Here is a 17,565-nt window from a genome sequence, read left to right as displayed (position 1 = left end):
ATCGTCTCGGGGTTCATTAAATCCCTGTTAGGGCTGCAGAAGATTACCCAAGATGCAAAGTTCTGTGTAGAAGGTCATGTGACCAGGCAGTCACTAGATACAATTGGTGCACTGCTAGAGAGCGGGCAGGGCTTGAGAGCCAGAGTCAGTTTCAGAAGAGGAAAGGGATGTGACTTTGTAAATGGTTGCTATAGAAACAAAAATGCTTGGAACATTAGAATACATTAAAAATGTCTTGAAAAGTTTTTTTGTTTTTTTTAATGCTACAAGTATTTTCTCATAGTACAGAACTGATTTATTAAAAAAACACAAATGTATTATTTATTTATTTATTTATAAAATATTTTACCAGGAAGTAATACATTGAGAGTTACCTCTCGTTTTCAAGTATGTCCTGTGCACAGAGTTAAGACAAATAATACATGGTTACAAATACAGTTACATAATGAGCAGGGTATACATTAAAAACAAGACATTGCATGCACAGTTAAAGATCATTTGTATTATGGGCGTATGAAACAGTTACAGACCACATTAAAATGTGTGACAGCCTTAGATTTGAAAGAACTTAGACTGGTGGTGGATGTGAGAGTCTCTGGTAGGTTGTTCCAGTTTTGGGGTGCACGATAAGAGAAGGAGGAGCGGCCGGATACTTTGTTGAGCCTTGGGACCATGAATAGTCTTTTGGAGTCTGATCTCAGATGATAGGTGCTGCATGTGGTAGGGGTGAGGAGCTTGTTCAGGTAGCTGGGTAGCTTGCCCATAAAGAATTTGAAGGCAAGACAGGAAAGGTGAACTTTGCGCCTAGACTCTAGTGATGACCAATCTAGTTCTTTGAGCATTTCGCAGTGATGTGTGTTATAGTTGCATTGGCGAACAAAACGACAAATTGAGTTGTAGAGGGTGTTAAGGTTGCTAAGGTGGGTTTAAGGTACCGAGCCATATACTATGTCTCCAAATGTAGGATATTGCTTGAACTGCAGCTTTTAAAACAATCAATTCCTACCTTTACCATACAAAGTTATCTCCACTGGAGGGGATGCTGAGATTGGTACAATGCCTTATCAGAATATATAATGAGGAATTAAAAATATATAATAAACGGCACAAATGAATATGATCAAAATGTTGTCCAAACTCTGACTGATACTATACTCAGTGGAAAAGACAGTAATTTGATAGTAGGAGGGGATTTTAATTGGGTAGGATCCATTTATGGATAAGTCACTCCAGAATCAAAGAAAATCAAGGTTAAAACTGGTGCAAAAAGGCGCGCACAGGGGTTTAAGGATATTTTGGGACTGGAAGACAGCTGGTGAATTTTTAACCCTTTGGAAAGAGAATACACTTATGTCACATGCACATAATTTATTCTCCAGAATAGATTATATCTTTACCAATAGTGGGGTAATGGGGAAGGTCACAGATACTAAAATTGAATATATAATCATCTCGGATCATGCCCCAGTATGGGTGGAGGTTAATATGGGACAAAGAGCACATGGAGATAGAATATGGAGATTTCCTCCTTTTTGTACAATAACGAAGAATTTAAAGCATTTCTTCTAATATATTGGCTTTATTTTAAGGAAACTAATGCGGCTCGTTGCAATGCAGGAAGGTTATTCTGGGACACTGGGAAGGCAGTTTTAAGAGGGAAAATAATTACATATATAAGAGAAGGAGATTGATTTGGAGTTCTCTAAGGTGAGCAAACAGTTAAGTACAGTAATAGATTCTGTGCTTTTAAGCTAAATCCCACTACAGATAACAGAGACAGTTGTATGAGAGCTAATGATGTATGTGAGGTTTGGCTACCTTGCTGTTCTGGCCACTAGAGGTCAAATCCTGCACCTGGAGTCCTGACCAAGAGTATGAAACAATGACATCACAGAAAAAAAATGAAGAAAAACTCATTATGATGAATCTCATGAAGGTAACGCAACAGAGACTTTGAGCATCAAGGACCGATTCTAACTTAAGAAATGTTTGGTTATTTTAGACAGTCTGAACTGAACTAGAAAAATGAAAATCCCATTATGAAGACCTCAATAAAAAAAATGTCAGTACTCTTTGAAATGATGGAATAGATCAAAGAGAAGTTTGAGAACATGCTGCTAATCTTCCAAAAAAAATACAAATAATAACTATCCAAAAAATACCGAAACTGTAATTATTGACGAATGGCTGCATCTTCGGGAACACTTGCAATTAACTGGAAAAAAAAATCTATGGTCGAAAGGATTTGATGGATGTGTGACGATGGGCTAGATGTTCTCTATCCTAACGTTGACATTGCGCTACGAATGTTCGTGTGCATAGCATGCCACCAACTGCACAGCAGAACGTTCCTTTTCTTGTCTTAGACGAATAAAAAATTATTTAAGATCCAGAATGACCACATACAGGCGCAATATTTTGTCGATTCTCGCTATAGAATCAGAACTACTCTCATCGGTGTCATTTGATTATATTAGCAATTAATTTGCTGCTTCGAGGGTGAGACGAAAAATGTAGGGGCGGCAAAATTGTAAATCCGCCACTGTCTAAGGGGGTTATTCATTAAACTGCAATAGTGTCAAAAGTGGGCACTATCACACAGAAACTCATTGATGATCAATGTGGGTTTTTGCTCAATAATTCCCTGAACGGCAGTGGCTCAGTTTAATTAATAACTCCCAAAGTCTAGAGAATATTTGCACAGAGGAGGAATGGAGACAAGCAAATGAGCCAAAACATGAAGGTGTTAACCAACACCAGATATACGAAGACTGGACAATGAGTGAGAACTGGGATTTTTCATAGTTACATTTCAATTGGTGTTGAATAGTAGTTTTATCAATGTTACAAAATACATATATTTTCTGCATGCTCTAGTCTCAATGACACCTAGAACTGCAAAACACTGCCCTTATATGTTTCATGGCGGTGTCCACTTCATCAGTGATGCAGATAAAGTGACAGTTGGGGCAGCCTGGTAGTGCATATTAAAGGTTAAGTCTGCATACCTAAACAAAGTGAGAAGAAACCCCCAAAACACAAAAACAAACTGTCTAAAATGGTGCAAATAATATGTTACTTACACGTGACATACATACAGTTAGGTCAGGAAATAATTGGACACTGATCCAAGTTTTGTTATTTCGGCTGTGTACCAAAAGAAAATTCAAGTTACAGTTAAATAATAAATATGGACTTAAAGTGCAGTCTATCAGCTTTAATTTGAGGGTATTCACATCCAAATTGGAGGCAGGGTTTAGGAATTACATCTCTTTAATATGTAGCCCCCTCTTTTTCAAGGGACCAAAAGTAATTGGACAATTGACTCAAAAGCTGTTTTATGGACAGGTGTGGGATATTCCTCCGTTATTTCATCATCAATTAAGCAAGTAAAAGGTCTGGAGTTGATTCCAGGTGTGGCATTCACATTTGGAAGCTGTTGCTGTGAACCAACAACATGTGGTCAAAGGAGCTCTCAATGCAAGTGAAACAGGGCATCTCTAGGCTGCAAAAAAAAAGAAAATCCACCAGAGAGATGGCAGGAACATTAGGAGTGGCCAAAACAGTTTGGTACATTCTGAGAAAAAAAGAACGCACTGGTGAGCTCTGCAACACAAAAAGGCCTGGACGTCCATGGAAGTGGTGGATGATCGTAGGATCCTTTCCATGGTAAAGAAAAAACCCTTGTGACAAAGTGATTGGTGAAACCTGGCGCTAATTAAATGCTAGTGATCACTTAAAATACAGTGAATATATAACACACATATGATGGTGTAAAAAAATTAAAGTGACTAAAAATAGTGCAATTGTGAAAAAGTAATATAAGTTGTAACCCCCTGCTCAGACCCTCTGGAAGGGACTGTCTTGACTGGTCCCAGATGATCAATACGCTATTTCTCAAACCAGGGGGAGCATGTGGGAAAAAACAACAAAGAAAAAACACACTAAGTGCAGACAATAATGTTCAATGGTGAAATAATGTGATGCTTGGATCCTATGTGCTGCCTACTCACAGAATGTCAGTAGGATAAAGACAGTGGCGGGATATGTGGAGTCTGGTGGGTCTCTCTGGACACAGACAGGAAGCAGCTAGGACTAGAATATCAGGTGCAGACGTACATGGAAAGATAAAGACAGACCTCCATGGTGCAGATCAATGGTACAAGGATAATATTTATGTAATAATAAAAATGTGCACTTACAATGTTAAAAATCAATAATAGCGTTTTATCACTATATCAGTGAAATGGAGTGTGTAGATGGTTGCCGCAGCTCACCGCACCGTCGACGTCCCGGATGGGCTGTTTCACAGGCTCTCTGTAGCTCCCTCTGCACCATGCAGTGTGGGGATCGCCTCCAGCGGTTTCTCCGGCGCGACACGTCACTTCCGGTGGGCACGATCAGCTCTGTCGCGTCACTTCCGGTCCGGCAACAGATTGACAGCTCGCAGCACCAATCCTCTCACTTCCTAGGCGGGTCCACTCTACGCGTTTCGCCAATAGAATGGCTGGCTTCGTCAGGAGTATGGAACCCCCCCTTCATGCTAAACCTTATATACTTTGCTTAATTGCCGGTATTCTTAACCTCTGAAATGCTGCTGTGGGGTCTATGACTATCTAGAGACATGGTTGGATGTATTCACATAGTCAATTAAAAAGGGGAATAAACAAGCAGATTGGAAATTGGGGAAATACTCTGATAGTATTCCATAATGTGCAAATCCAGCAATATAAATAGCGGTCACTATATATATAAGAGAACTAGGGCTTTTGAGGTGGGGAGTGGATACGAGGTATACAAAATATGCAAAAATACATTAAATTTTTAAAAAAAAATACATTTGAAACTAGCGTAAAAAACTTTATTGTTATTCAATGTTTAAAAATAAAAGTATATTTTGATATATATGTTTAAAAGAGTTCAGTGGTAGTGATAGGTCTAAATCCATCTTTATAGTTATGAAAATGTGAATACACCCCAGAAAAATGCTATAACATATTATATGATTAATACCATTATATAGCTCTTATTGAAGGGATGGTGTAGTAACAGCATAGGAATTCATTATAATTCCCAAAATATTGGGATATAATAAACATATTTAATACAATAGTTCAAAAAACATATTTTCAATATTGAACAGGACATAATACATGTTATCACAATACACATACTAAATCTAAAGATCTAAACGACACATATGGTAACGGAGTCTTCTTGTTCACCTATGGAGGGGAAAGAAAGGCACATTAAAATCCAATTATTTATTTCAAAAAGGGAGCCACGTCTATTTCCATATTAAGGCCTCTGGGGTGGAGAGATCTTAGTTTGTGGATCCAGAAGGATTCTCTTTTGATAAGTTCTAAGTTCCTATCTCCTCCTCGCCAGTGTTGTTTGACTGATTATATGGCCATATATGTTAGTCCTTTAGGATCTCCCTGGTGTTTCTCCAAGAAATGATTCGGGACACTATGAGTGACTAAATGTCTCTTAATGCTGCTAAGATGTTCCAGTATTCTGGTTCTTACTGGTCTTTCTGTTTTACCTACGTACTGCAACTTGCATGGGCACTCAAGGACATAAATCACATGATCGGTCCTGCATGTCAAGCATGATTCGATCTGGAAAACTTCATTTGTCACATTTGAACAGAACTCTGTTTTTTGTCTGTCTTAAATTCGCATGCCCTACAGTTATTGCAGCCGAAAAAACCTTTTCCCGTTTGGAGCCAGCTATCGGAATTGGTGTCACTCCTTCTTAGTACACTCGGTGCCAATCTGTTTTTAAGATTATTTGCCCTTCTAAAGATGATATTAGGCTTCTCAGGAATGGCATTCCCCAAAATTGGGTCATTTCTGAGAATGTCCCAGTGTTTGTGAATGATGCTCCTTATAACCTTCGCTTCTCCACTATAATTAGTGAGAAAAGCAAAATCAAATTTCTCATTTCGTTCTTTCTTTTTGACTTTGGTTTTTAGCAAATCATCACGATTGATTACCTCCACTTTCCTCATTGCACTATCCAGCTTTTCTTCCCCATATTCCTTCTCTAAAAATCTTTTTTTGAGATACTCTGCCTGTTTGAGATAAGTGGTATTATCACTACAGTTCCTTTTCAGCCTTGTAAACTGTCCAGGTGGTACACCGTCCATCCACCTGGGCAGGTGACAACTCGATCTTAGTATATAGTTGTTTTTGTCAGTCTCCTTAAAATAAGTTTTTGTTTTTATTTTGTTTTCTTCAATAAAGATTACAAGGTCTAAAAAATTTACACTTAGTTGGCTCAAGCTGCTAGTGAATTTCAGGTTATTCTCGTTAACATCTAAGGAGGCTAAAAACTTTTCTAGGGATTCTTGACCCCCCCTCCATATTAAAAACACATCATCAATGAAACGGCGCCAGAGGACAAGATCCTCCCCCAGATTGCCACCTGGCCAGATCTTCTCATCCTCCCAAACGGCCATAAAGAGGTTGGCATAACTGGGGGCGAACCTCGTCCCCATCGCCGTTCCACATTTTTGAAGATAGTATTCTTCTCTGTACCAAAAGAAATTGTGATTTAAAATGAATCTAATGCTATCTACAATAAAATCAATCTGTGTCTCAGTAAGGTCTTTGTCTCTAGATAGTACCTGTTTAATCGCTCTACACCCTTTTTCATGTTCTATTATTGTGTAGAGCGATGTGACATCACAAGTGGCCATAATAAAATGTTCTTCCCATTCCACTTTGCTTAAAGTATTGATCACATCTGTAGTGTCCTTCAAATAGGCCCTCTGCTGTACTACATATTTTTGAAGGAATGTGTCTATGTACAGTGACAGATTGGCCGTTAGCGAGTCAATCCCCGAGACTATAGGTCTGCCTGGGGGATTGACTACACTTTTATGAACCTTTGGTAGATGGTAAAAAACTGGTAGTTTAGATCTGTCACTGTACATAAACTTGTATTCATTGTCATTTAATATGTTCAGTTCCTTCCCCTTATCCAAGAAGTTTTTCAACTCCTCCGTAAATTTCCTCATTGGGTTGGTCTTTAATTTGGTATATGTATTTGCATCTCCCAATAGTCTGAGGGACTCTTTGTCATATGCCTCTCTGTCTAACAGCACTATTCCCCCTCCTTTGTCTGCAGGTTTTATGACCAGATTTTCGTTTTCAGTTAGATCTTTCAAGGCTGTTTTTTCCTCTTTTGTAAGATTATTTTGCATTTCCCCCTGCCTTGAAGCTAAATCTTCAAAATCTTTGTTAATCATTTTGAAGAAAACTTCTAAATGGTCACCTTTAGCATAATGAGGATAGAAGGTAGATTTCGGTTTCAGATTCGTATGAATAATACGTCTTTCTTCTAAAACCACTGGGGGAATGGTCTGTTCAGGTCTATCTATTGTCTCTTTCCCAAGGAAGTACCTTTTTACAGTCATTTTACGGAGGAATTTATTCGCATCTATGAAAAGGTCAAACGAACTGTGACCCCTCATAGGTGCAAAACTTAATCCTTTTGATAACACATTATGTTGAGCTTTATTAAGAGACACTGAACTCAAATTAAAAATATTTGTCTCCTTCACTTGTTGCTTCTTTTGTATCCTCTTTCTTCTCCCTCTCTTTCCTCTGAATCTCGACTTCTTTTTGAGTCCTTCCTTGCTTTTGGACAGGGTTGCGTCCCTTTGTCCCACAAAGTGGAAGGTCCCTCCCCTAAAAAATCTTTTTCCCGGTGGTGACTTTTGGGGCTTACGTCCCTCTCTTTGTCCCTTCTATCAAACGAGTTAACCCGTCTCTCTACTGTATATCCACTGGAGATTTGTTAGCTTTGGACATCCTATCTTTTTCTCTTTTGTCCCTTTTTTCTTTATTTATAGGGGTGTAATTGGACCTTCCTCGTTCTTGAAATTCTGACCTAGATCTAGACTGATCTCTATTAGGCTGTATATTCTTTTTATCCCCTTCTGTCTTAGTTTTTTCTTCCGTATATTGAGTTCTTTCTTTACTTTCATGATAGTTTTTCTTAAAGAATTGTTTTTTATGGGAACCCTGGTATTCACCCTTATCTCTACTCTTTCCACGTCCCCAAGTTCTCTTATTGATCCTATTTTTCTTCCATGTACGTTGCTCCCCTTTGTTATAATCCTCCTCGTCACATATAAATTTACGCATTTTTGATGTTTCTACCTCCTTTTCCAGAGTATTTAATTTCTTTTGTAGTGCTGTGTCTTTCTCAATAAACTCTGGTGTGTTTACTAGTGGTGTGAGTATATCTTGAATGGCAGAGTTTATTGAGAAAGACACAGCACTACAAAAGAAATTAAATACTCTGGAAAAGGAGGTAGAAACATCAAAAATGCGTAAATTTATACGTGACGAGGAGGATTATAACAAAGGGGAGCAACGTACATGGAAGAAAAATAGGATCAATAAGAGAACTTGGGGACGTGGAAAGAGTAGAGATAAGGGTGAATACCAGGGTTCCCATAAAAAAGAATTCTTTAAGAAAAACTATCATGAAAGTAAAGAAAGAACTCAATATACGGAAGAAAAAACTAAGACAGAAGGGGAAAAAAGAATATACAGCCTAATAGAGATCAGTCTAGATCTAGGTCAGAATTTCAAGAACGAGGAAGGTCCAATTACACCCCTATAAATAAAGAAAAAAGGGACAAAAGAGAAAAAGATAGGTCCAGTGGATATAGAGAGACGGGTTAACTCGTTTGATAGAAGGAACAAAGAGAGGGACGTAAGCCCCAAAAGTCACCACCGGGAAAAAGATTTTTTAGGGGAGGGACCTTCCACTTTGTGGGACAAAGGGACGCAACCCTGTCCAAAAGCAAGGAAGGACTCAAAAAGAAGTCGAGATTCAGAGGAAAGAGAGGGAGAAGAAAGAGGATACAAAAGAAGCAACAAGTGAAGGAGACAAATATTTTTAATTTGAGTTCAGTGTCTCTTAATAAAGCTCAACATAATGTGTTATCAAAAGGATTAAGTTTTGCACCTATGAGGGGTCACAGTTCGTTTGACCTTTTCATAGATGCGAATAAATTCCTCCGTAAAATGACTGTAAAAAGGTACTTCCTTGGGAAAGAGACAATAGATAGGCCTGAACAGACCATTCCCCCAGTGGTTTTAGAAGAAAGACGTATTATTCATACGAATCTGAAACCGAAATCTACCTTCTATCCTCACTATGCTAAAGGTGACCATTTAGAAGTTTTCTTCAAAATGATTAACAAAGATTTTGAAGATTTAGCTTCAAGGCAGGGGAAAATGCAAAATAATCTTACAAAAGAGGAAAAAACAGCCTTGAAAGATCTAACTGAAAACGAAAATCTGGTCATAAAACCTGCAGACAAAGGAGGGGGAATAGTGCTGTTAGACAGAGAGGCATATGACAGAGAGTCCCTCAGACTATTGGGAGATGCAAATACATATACCAAATTAAAGACCAACCCAATGAGGAAATTTACGGAGGAGTTGAAAAACTTCTTGGATAAGGGGAAGGAACTGAACATATTAAATGACAATGAATACAAGTTTATGTACAGTGACAGATCTAAACTACCAGTTTTTTACCATCTACCAAAGGTTCATAAAAGTGTAGTCAATCCTCCAGGCAGACCTATAGTCTCGGGGATTGACTCGCTAACGGCCAATCTGTCACTGTACATAGACACATTCCTTCAAAAATATGTAGTACAGCAGAGGGCCTATTTGAAGGACACTACAGATGTGATCAATACTTTAAGCAAAGTGGAATGGGAAGAACATTTTATTATGGCCACTTGTGATGTCACATCGCTCTACACAATAATAGAACATGAAAAAGGGTGTAGAGCGATTAAACAGGTACTATCTAGAGACAAAGACCTTACTGAGACACAGATTGATTTTATTGTAGATAGCATTAGATTCATTTTAAATCACAATTTCTTTTGGTACAGAGAAGAATACTATCTTCAAAAATGTGGAACGGTGATGGGGACGAGGTTCGCCCCCAGTTATGCCAACCTCTTTATGGCCGTTTGGGAGGATGAGAAGATCTGGCCAGGTGGCAATCTGGGGGAGGATCTTGTCCTCTGGCGCCGTTTCATTGATGATGTGTTTTTAATATGGAGGGGGGGTCAAGAATCCCTAGAAAAGGTTTTAGCCTTCTTAGATGTTAACGAGAATAACCTGAAATTCACTAGCAGCTTGAGCTAACTAAGTGTAAATTTTTTAGACCTTGTAATCTTTATTGAAGAAAACAAAATAAAAACAAAAACTTATTTTAAGGAGACTGACAAAAACAACTATATACTAAGATCGAGTTGTCACCTGCCCAGGTGGATGGACGGTGTACCACCTGGACAGTTTACAAGGCTGAAAAGGAACTGTAGTGATAATACCACTTATCTCGAACAGGCAGAGTATCTCAAAAAAAGATTTTTAGAGAAGGAATATGGGGAAGAAAAGCTGGATAGTGCAATGAGGAAAGTGGAGGTAATCAATCGTGATGATTTGCTAAAAACCAAAGTCAAAAAGAAAGAACGAAATGAGAAATTTGATTTTGCTTTTCTCACTAATTATAGTGGAGAAGCGAAGGTTATAAGGAGCATCATTCACAAACACTGGGACATTCTCAGAAATGACCCAATTTTGGGGAATGCCATTCCTGAGAAGCCTAATATCATCTTTAGAAGGGCAAATAATCTTAAAAACAGATTGGCACCGAGTGTACTAAGAAGGAGTGACACCAATTCCGATAGCTGGCTCCAAACGGGAAAAGGTTTTTTCGGCTGCAATAACTGTAGGGCATGCGAATTTAAGACAGACAAAAAAACAGAGTTCTGTTCAAATGTGACAAATGAAGTTTTCCAGATCGAATCATGCTTGACATGCAGGACCGATCATGTGATTTATGTCCTTGAGTGCCCATGCAAGTTGCAGTACGTAGCTAAAACAGAAAGACCAGTAAGAACCAGAATACTGGAACATCTTAGCAGCATTAAGAGACATTTAGTCACTCATAGTGTCCCGAATCATTTCTTGGAGAAACACCAGGGAGATCCTAAAGGACTAACATATATGGCCATAGAATCAGTCAAACAACACTGGCGAGGAGGAGATAGGAACTTAGAACTTATCAAAAGAGAATCCTTCTGGATCCACAAACTAAGATCTCTCCACCCCAGAGGCCTTAATATGGAAATAGACGTGGCTCCCTTTTTGAAATAAATAATTGGATTTTAATGTGCCTTTCTTTCCCCTCCATAGGTGAACAAGAAGATTCCGTTACCATATGTGTCGTTTAGATCTTTAGATTTAGTATGTGTATTGTGATAACATGTATTATGTCCTGTTCAATATTGAAAATATGTTTTTTGAACTATTGTATTAAATATGTTTATTATATCCCAATATTTTGGGAATTATAATGAATTCCTATGCTGTTAATACACCATCCCTTCAATAAGAGCTATATAATGGTATTAATCATATAATATGTTATAGCATTTTTCTGGGGTGTATTCACATTTTCATAACTATAAACCCATCACTACCACTGAACTCTTTTAAACATATATATCAAAATATACTTTTATTTTTAAATATTGAATAACAATAAAGTTTTTTAAGCTAGTTTCAAATGTATTTTTATAAAAAAAAATTAATGTATTTTTGCATATTTTGTATACCTCGTATCCACTCCCCACCTCAAAAGCCCTAGTTCTCTTATATATATAGTGACCGCTATTTATATTGCTGGATTTGCACATTATGGAATACTATCAGAGTATTTCCCCAATTTCCAATCTGCTTGTTTATTCCCCTTTTTAATTGACTATGTGAATACATCCAACCATGTCTCTAGATAGTCATAGACCCCACAGCAGCATTTCAGAGGTTAAGAATACCGGCAATTAAGCAAGGTATATAAGGTTTAGCATGAAGTGGGGGTTCCATACTCCTGACGAAGCCAGCCATTCTATTGGCGAAACGCGTAGAGTGGACCCGCCTAGGAAGTGAGAGGATTGTTGCTGCGAGCTGTCAATCTGTTGCCGGACCGGAAGTGACGCGACAGAGCTGATCGTGCCCACCGGAAGTGACGTGTCGCGCCGGAGACACCGCTGGAGGCGATCCCCACACTGCATGGTGCAGAGGGAGCTACAGAGAGCCTGTGAAACAGCCCATCCGGGACGTCGGCGGTGCGGTGAGCTGCGGCAACCATCTACACACTCCATTTCACTGATATAGTTATAAAACGCTATTATTGATTTTTAACATTGTAAGTGCACATTTTTATTATTACATAAATATTATCCTTGTACCATTGATCTGCACCATGGATGTCTGTCTTTATCTTTCCATGTACGTCTGCACCTGATATTCTAGTCCTAGCTGCTTCCTGTCTGTGTCCAGAGAGACCCACCAGACTCCACATATCCCGCCACTGTCTTTATCCTACTGACATTCTGTGAGTAGGCAGCACATAGGAGCCAAGCATCATATTATTTCACCATTGAACATTAAAGAAAAACCCCTTCACAACATCCAGCCAAGTGAAGAACACTCTCCAGGAGGTAGGCATATCATTATCCAAGTCTACCATAAAGAGAAGACTTCACGAGCGCAAATACAGAGGGTTCACCACAAGGTGCAAACGATTCATAAGCCTCAAGAATAGAAAGGCCAGATTAGACTTTGCCAAACAATATCTAAAAAAGCCAGCCCAGTTCTGGAACAGCATTTTTTGGACAGATGAAACTAAGATCAACCTGTACCAGAATGATGGGAAGAAAAAAGTATGGAGAAGGCTTGGAACGATTCATGATCTAAAGCATACCACATCATCTGTAAAACGCGGTGGAGGCAGTGTGATGGCATGGGCATGCATGGCTTCCAATGGCACTGGGTCACTAGTGTTTATTGATGACTAGCTGATATATCCGGCGTTGCCCGGGATGTAATGTTCCCGCTCCTCTCTCTTTCTCTCTCTCCCCTCCCTCCTCTCTCTCTCCCTTCTCCCCTCTCACTCCCCTCCCTCTTCCCATCTCCCCCTCTCTCTCTTCCCGTCAGCCCTCTCTGTTTGTCTCCCGTTCACATTAATCCGGTCCCCCCCCCCCATTTACAGGTCCAGTCCCTTCCCCCCCCCCCATTTACAGGTCCGGTCCCTCCCCCCCCCCCATTTACAGGTCTGGTGTCCCCCCCCTCCATTTACAGGTCCGGTCCCCCCCCCATTTACAGGTCCGTTCTCCCCCCCCATTTACAGGCCCGTTCTCCCCCCCCCTTTTACAGCTTCATGCAGTGTGTGTGCGGCAGTATGTGTGCGCGCCAGTCAGTGTGTGTGTGGGCATGCGCCAATCAGTGTGTGTGTGTGCGCGTCAGTGTATGTGCATCAGTCAGTGTGTGTATGTGCGTCAGTCAGTGTGTGTGTGCGTCAATCAGTGTGTGTGTGTGTGTCAGTCAGTTCGTGTGTGTGTGTCAGTCAGTCTGGTGTTGCCCCCCCTCTCTGTTGACTGTTCCCCCCGCAGAGGTGCGGAGGAAAGGGGGGGGCTGTGTGTTGTCCTGACTCTTCCCCCGTCATTCCCCGCCATCCCACCCGTGCGGAGCTGCTAATTGGGGTGAAGAAGGGCCGCAATGGAGGGGGGGGGGGTGAGACACTATGCGGTCCTGGCAATAACCAGACCGCAAGAAGTGCTTGTAGCAAATGGAGGAGTAGGAGTAAGTTGTATTCCTGGCAGTCACCAAATGGAGAGTGAGGCCAAGGGTGTGAGTGTGAGGGGCTGCGTAGGCGTGGCCGTGACGTCAGGCCACCCCGCAGGCCAAAGAGGTGTTGCCGTCTGCCGGCCAATCACAGACGGTGCAGACATACAAACATTTATATATATATATATATATATATATATATATATATATATATATATATATATATAAAGCAACTGTAAATATTACTGTATGTTCATTTGCATGTCTTAGACAGGTCTGCAACCCTGTCTTTCCCCATTGTCACCCAGCTTACAGCACTTCCACTGCAGCAAGGGATTCTGGGAAATGACATGCAAATGAGCACTCAGTGCCACCTTTTGTCTCAAGCTCGTATTACACAAGCCAATCCTCAAGCCAATGCATGCTGTTTTAAACACAGCTTTTAAACAGAGGCTGGGATGAGATGCAAAGCCATTAGACCTACTCACATACATGTTTCAACCTTGATGGGTATCATCAGTGTGAGGCTGGTCTTAATGGCTAGCAGGTTTGAGACTAGACTAGGTAATTACCACTGTCATTAAGGTTATGGTGGGTAAAAAACGTGACAAAAACCCTCCACAGTAAAGCATAAAGCAACTGTAAATATTACTGTATGTTCATTTGCATGTCTTAGACAGGTCTGCAACCCTGTCTTTCCCCATTGTCACCCAGCTTACAGCACTTCCACTGCAGCAAGGGATTCTGGGAAATGCATTAAAACCAGAGACATAACATAAAACACAGACAAAGCTCAGTTTTTAGCACATCTAGTGAGACTCATACACGGTACATTGCCTAAATATATATGGATAAATATCTAATAAGTAAATGGTCTTTTAGTTTGACATTTTTGGCCAAAATTGTTGTAAGCCCCTGAGCCAACGCCAAGGCAGACCACATATCAGGGGTCCCTAACGCTAATATAATTTTTTTTTTTTTTTTAATAACCTGTTTAATAACAGGAAGAATGATTTATAGTAAATCTGTCAATATTAGCTGCAAAGTTCTGTCTGACTGAAGCTTTTATTAACCTGTACATTACCAGGAAAAGCACTCTGTATTAGAGATGTCACAGCCAAACTGCAAGCAGGCAAGTTCCCCTGAGTGGAAGATGCTATGGAGTGAGCCCATAACCATTTAAATGTGGGAGGGGGTGAGCTTAAATTAAGTAGGAGGTTGCCAACCTCCAATCAGCCATGACTAGCTGGACAAGAATTGTAAAACATACTGGACACCTAACAAGCTCCTATTAAACCCCCAAAATACCCACAACATATATATAAGCATATGAGTATCAGAGGAGTGCTACTGAGCATGGCAATTTATATTAGCGTTAGGGACCCCTGATATGTGGTCTGCCTTGGCGTTGGCTCAGGGGCTTACAACAATTTTGGCCAAAAATGTCAAACTAAAAGACCATTTACTTATTAGATATTTATCCATATATATTTAGGCACTGTACCGTGTATGAGTCTCACTAGATGTGCTAAAAACTGAGCTTTGTCTGTGTTTTATGTTATGTCTCTGGTTTTAATGCATATTGCCATGCTCAGTAGCACTCCTCTGATACTCATATGCTTATATATATGTTGTGGGTATTTTGGGGGTTTAATAGGAGCTTGTTAGGTGTCCAGTATGATTCTGGGAAATGACTATATATATATAGTTATACGTTACCGTTCCAAGGATTGGTAAACAAGAGACAGCACTCAATGTTGAAAATCAAAGTGTATTAGTGAAAGCAAAAATACATCCAGAAACCCAACGTTTCGGTCCTACAGAATGGGACCTTCCTCAGGAAGGTCCCATTCTGTAGGACCGAAACGTTGGGTTTCTGGATGTATTTTTGCTTTCACTAATACACTTTGATTTTCAACATTGAGTGCTGTCTCTTGTTTACCAATCCTTGGAACGGTAACGTATAACTACATTCTCTATATGGGACGTGCACCTGTGGCTTACCAGCACCTATTGGAGTGCCAACTGCCTTATCTGACTATATATATATATGTGTGACAGAAGACAGAAGCAGCTGGATGAATTCTGAAGTGTATAGGAATATTTTGTCTGCTCAGATTCAGCGAAGTTGATTGGACGGCGCTTCACTTTACAGATAGACAATGACCCAAAACATACTGCGAAAGCAACCCAGGAGTTTAAGGCAAAGAAGTGGAATATTCTGCAATGGCCGAGTCAATCACCTGATCTCAACCCGATCGAGCATGCATTTCACTTGCTGAAGACAAAACTTAAGGCAGAAAGATCCACGAACAAACAACAACTGAAGACAGCTGCAGTAAAGGCCTGGCAAAGCATCACAAAGCAGGAAACCCAGCGTTTGGTGATGTCCATGCGTTCCAGACTTCAAGCAGTCATTGCCGGCAAAGGATTCTCGACAAAGTATTAAAAATGAACATTTTATTTATATGATTGTGTTAATTTGTCCAATTACATTTGAGCCCCTGAAATAAGGGGACTGTGTATGAAAATGGTTGCAATTCCTAAACGTTTCATACAATATTTTTGTTTAACCTTTTGAATTAAAGCTGAAAGTCTGCACTTCTATTGCATCTCGGTTGTTTCATTTCAAATCCATTGTGGTGGCATACAGAGCCAAAATTATGAAACTTGTGTCATTGTCCAATTATTTCCGGAGATATGCGTGTGGATGTGTATATATATATATATATATATATATATATATATATATATATATATATATATATATATATATATATATATATATATATATATATATATATATATATATATATATATATATATATATATATCACACTTATTAAGGTTATGGTGGGTAAAAAAAAGTGACAAAAACCGCAGTAGAAGTGCTGTGTGCTGGACGATAATGGTGAAAGACAGGGTTGCAGACCTGTCTAAGACATGCAAATGGACATACAGTAATATTTCCATTTGATATATATATATATATATATATATATCTCATATTTGAAGTTATGGTGAGTGAAAAGTATATTAAAGTATATTCCAGGCAAAAGATGACACGTATGCTCATTTGCATGTCATTTCCCAGAATCCCTTGCTGCAGTGGGAGCACTGTATGCTAGGTGATAATGGTTGAAAGGCGGGGTTGCAGACCTGTCTAAGACATGCAATTGTGCTCACAAGTGATATTCTTTAGGGCTATATAAATTGTGACAGAGTCACTGACTCAGTAGGCTGGAATGGAGGATATGTGTACCTTCCAGCACTCAACCAGTTAACCTACTGCTGGAGAACTGCATGCACCTACAGCCTAATTAAGCAGGATTCCTGAGAGACTGCAGGTTCGAGGGGAGAGAGAGAGGAGTGAGAGGAGAGACTGAGAGACTGTTTTCCCCAGAGGGGGGGGGGGGTGACGTTATTTGACGCCGCGTTGCCATGGCAATGCGTCACAGTGTCTGAATCAAGGTAAGTTTTATTGTTGCAGAGCCCTCACGCGATCACCCGGCATTTAATTTAAATGCCTTGGGGAAGAGAGCGGGGCCTCTGCAAGCGCCCGCACCCCCCCCCCCCCCAAAAAATCCAGCGCCCTCCCTGGGAGGCACGCCCCCACTTTGCGTGCCGCTGCTCTCCTGTATGTACTTAAAGAACATCAAATGATGAATGATGTGATAACTTGGGCACAGGGAACAAACCTAGGGATTTATTAAATATTTTAACAGGACAAAATACATTGAGCACTACGCCACGTTTTCAAGTATGTCCTGGATACAGGACATTGTGATGACAACATTACATAATTCAGTTACATGTTTAAACTTTAAAGTATGAAACAGCTTAAACAGGTGGCGATTTTGAGAGACAGGTAAATTGTTTCTGAAGA

The sequence above is a fragment of the Ascaphus truei genome, chromosome 3 (assembly GCF_040206685.1).
Source record: "Ascaphus truei isolate aAscTru1 chromosome 3, aAscTru1.hap1, whole genome shotgun sequence".
NCBI lineage: Eukaryota > Metazoa > Chordata > Amphibia > Anura > Ascaphidae > Ascaphus > Ascaphus truei.
Note: the sequence above shows the minus strand (reverse complement) of the source record.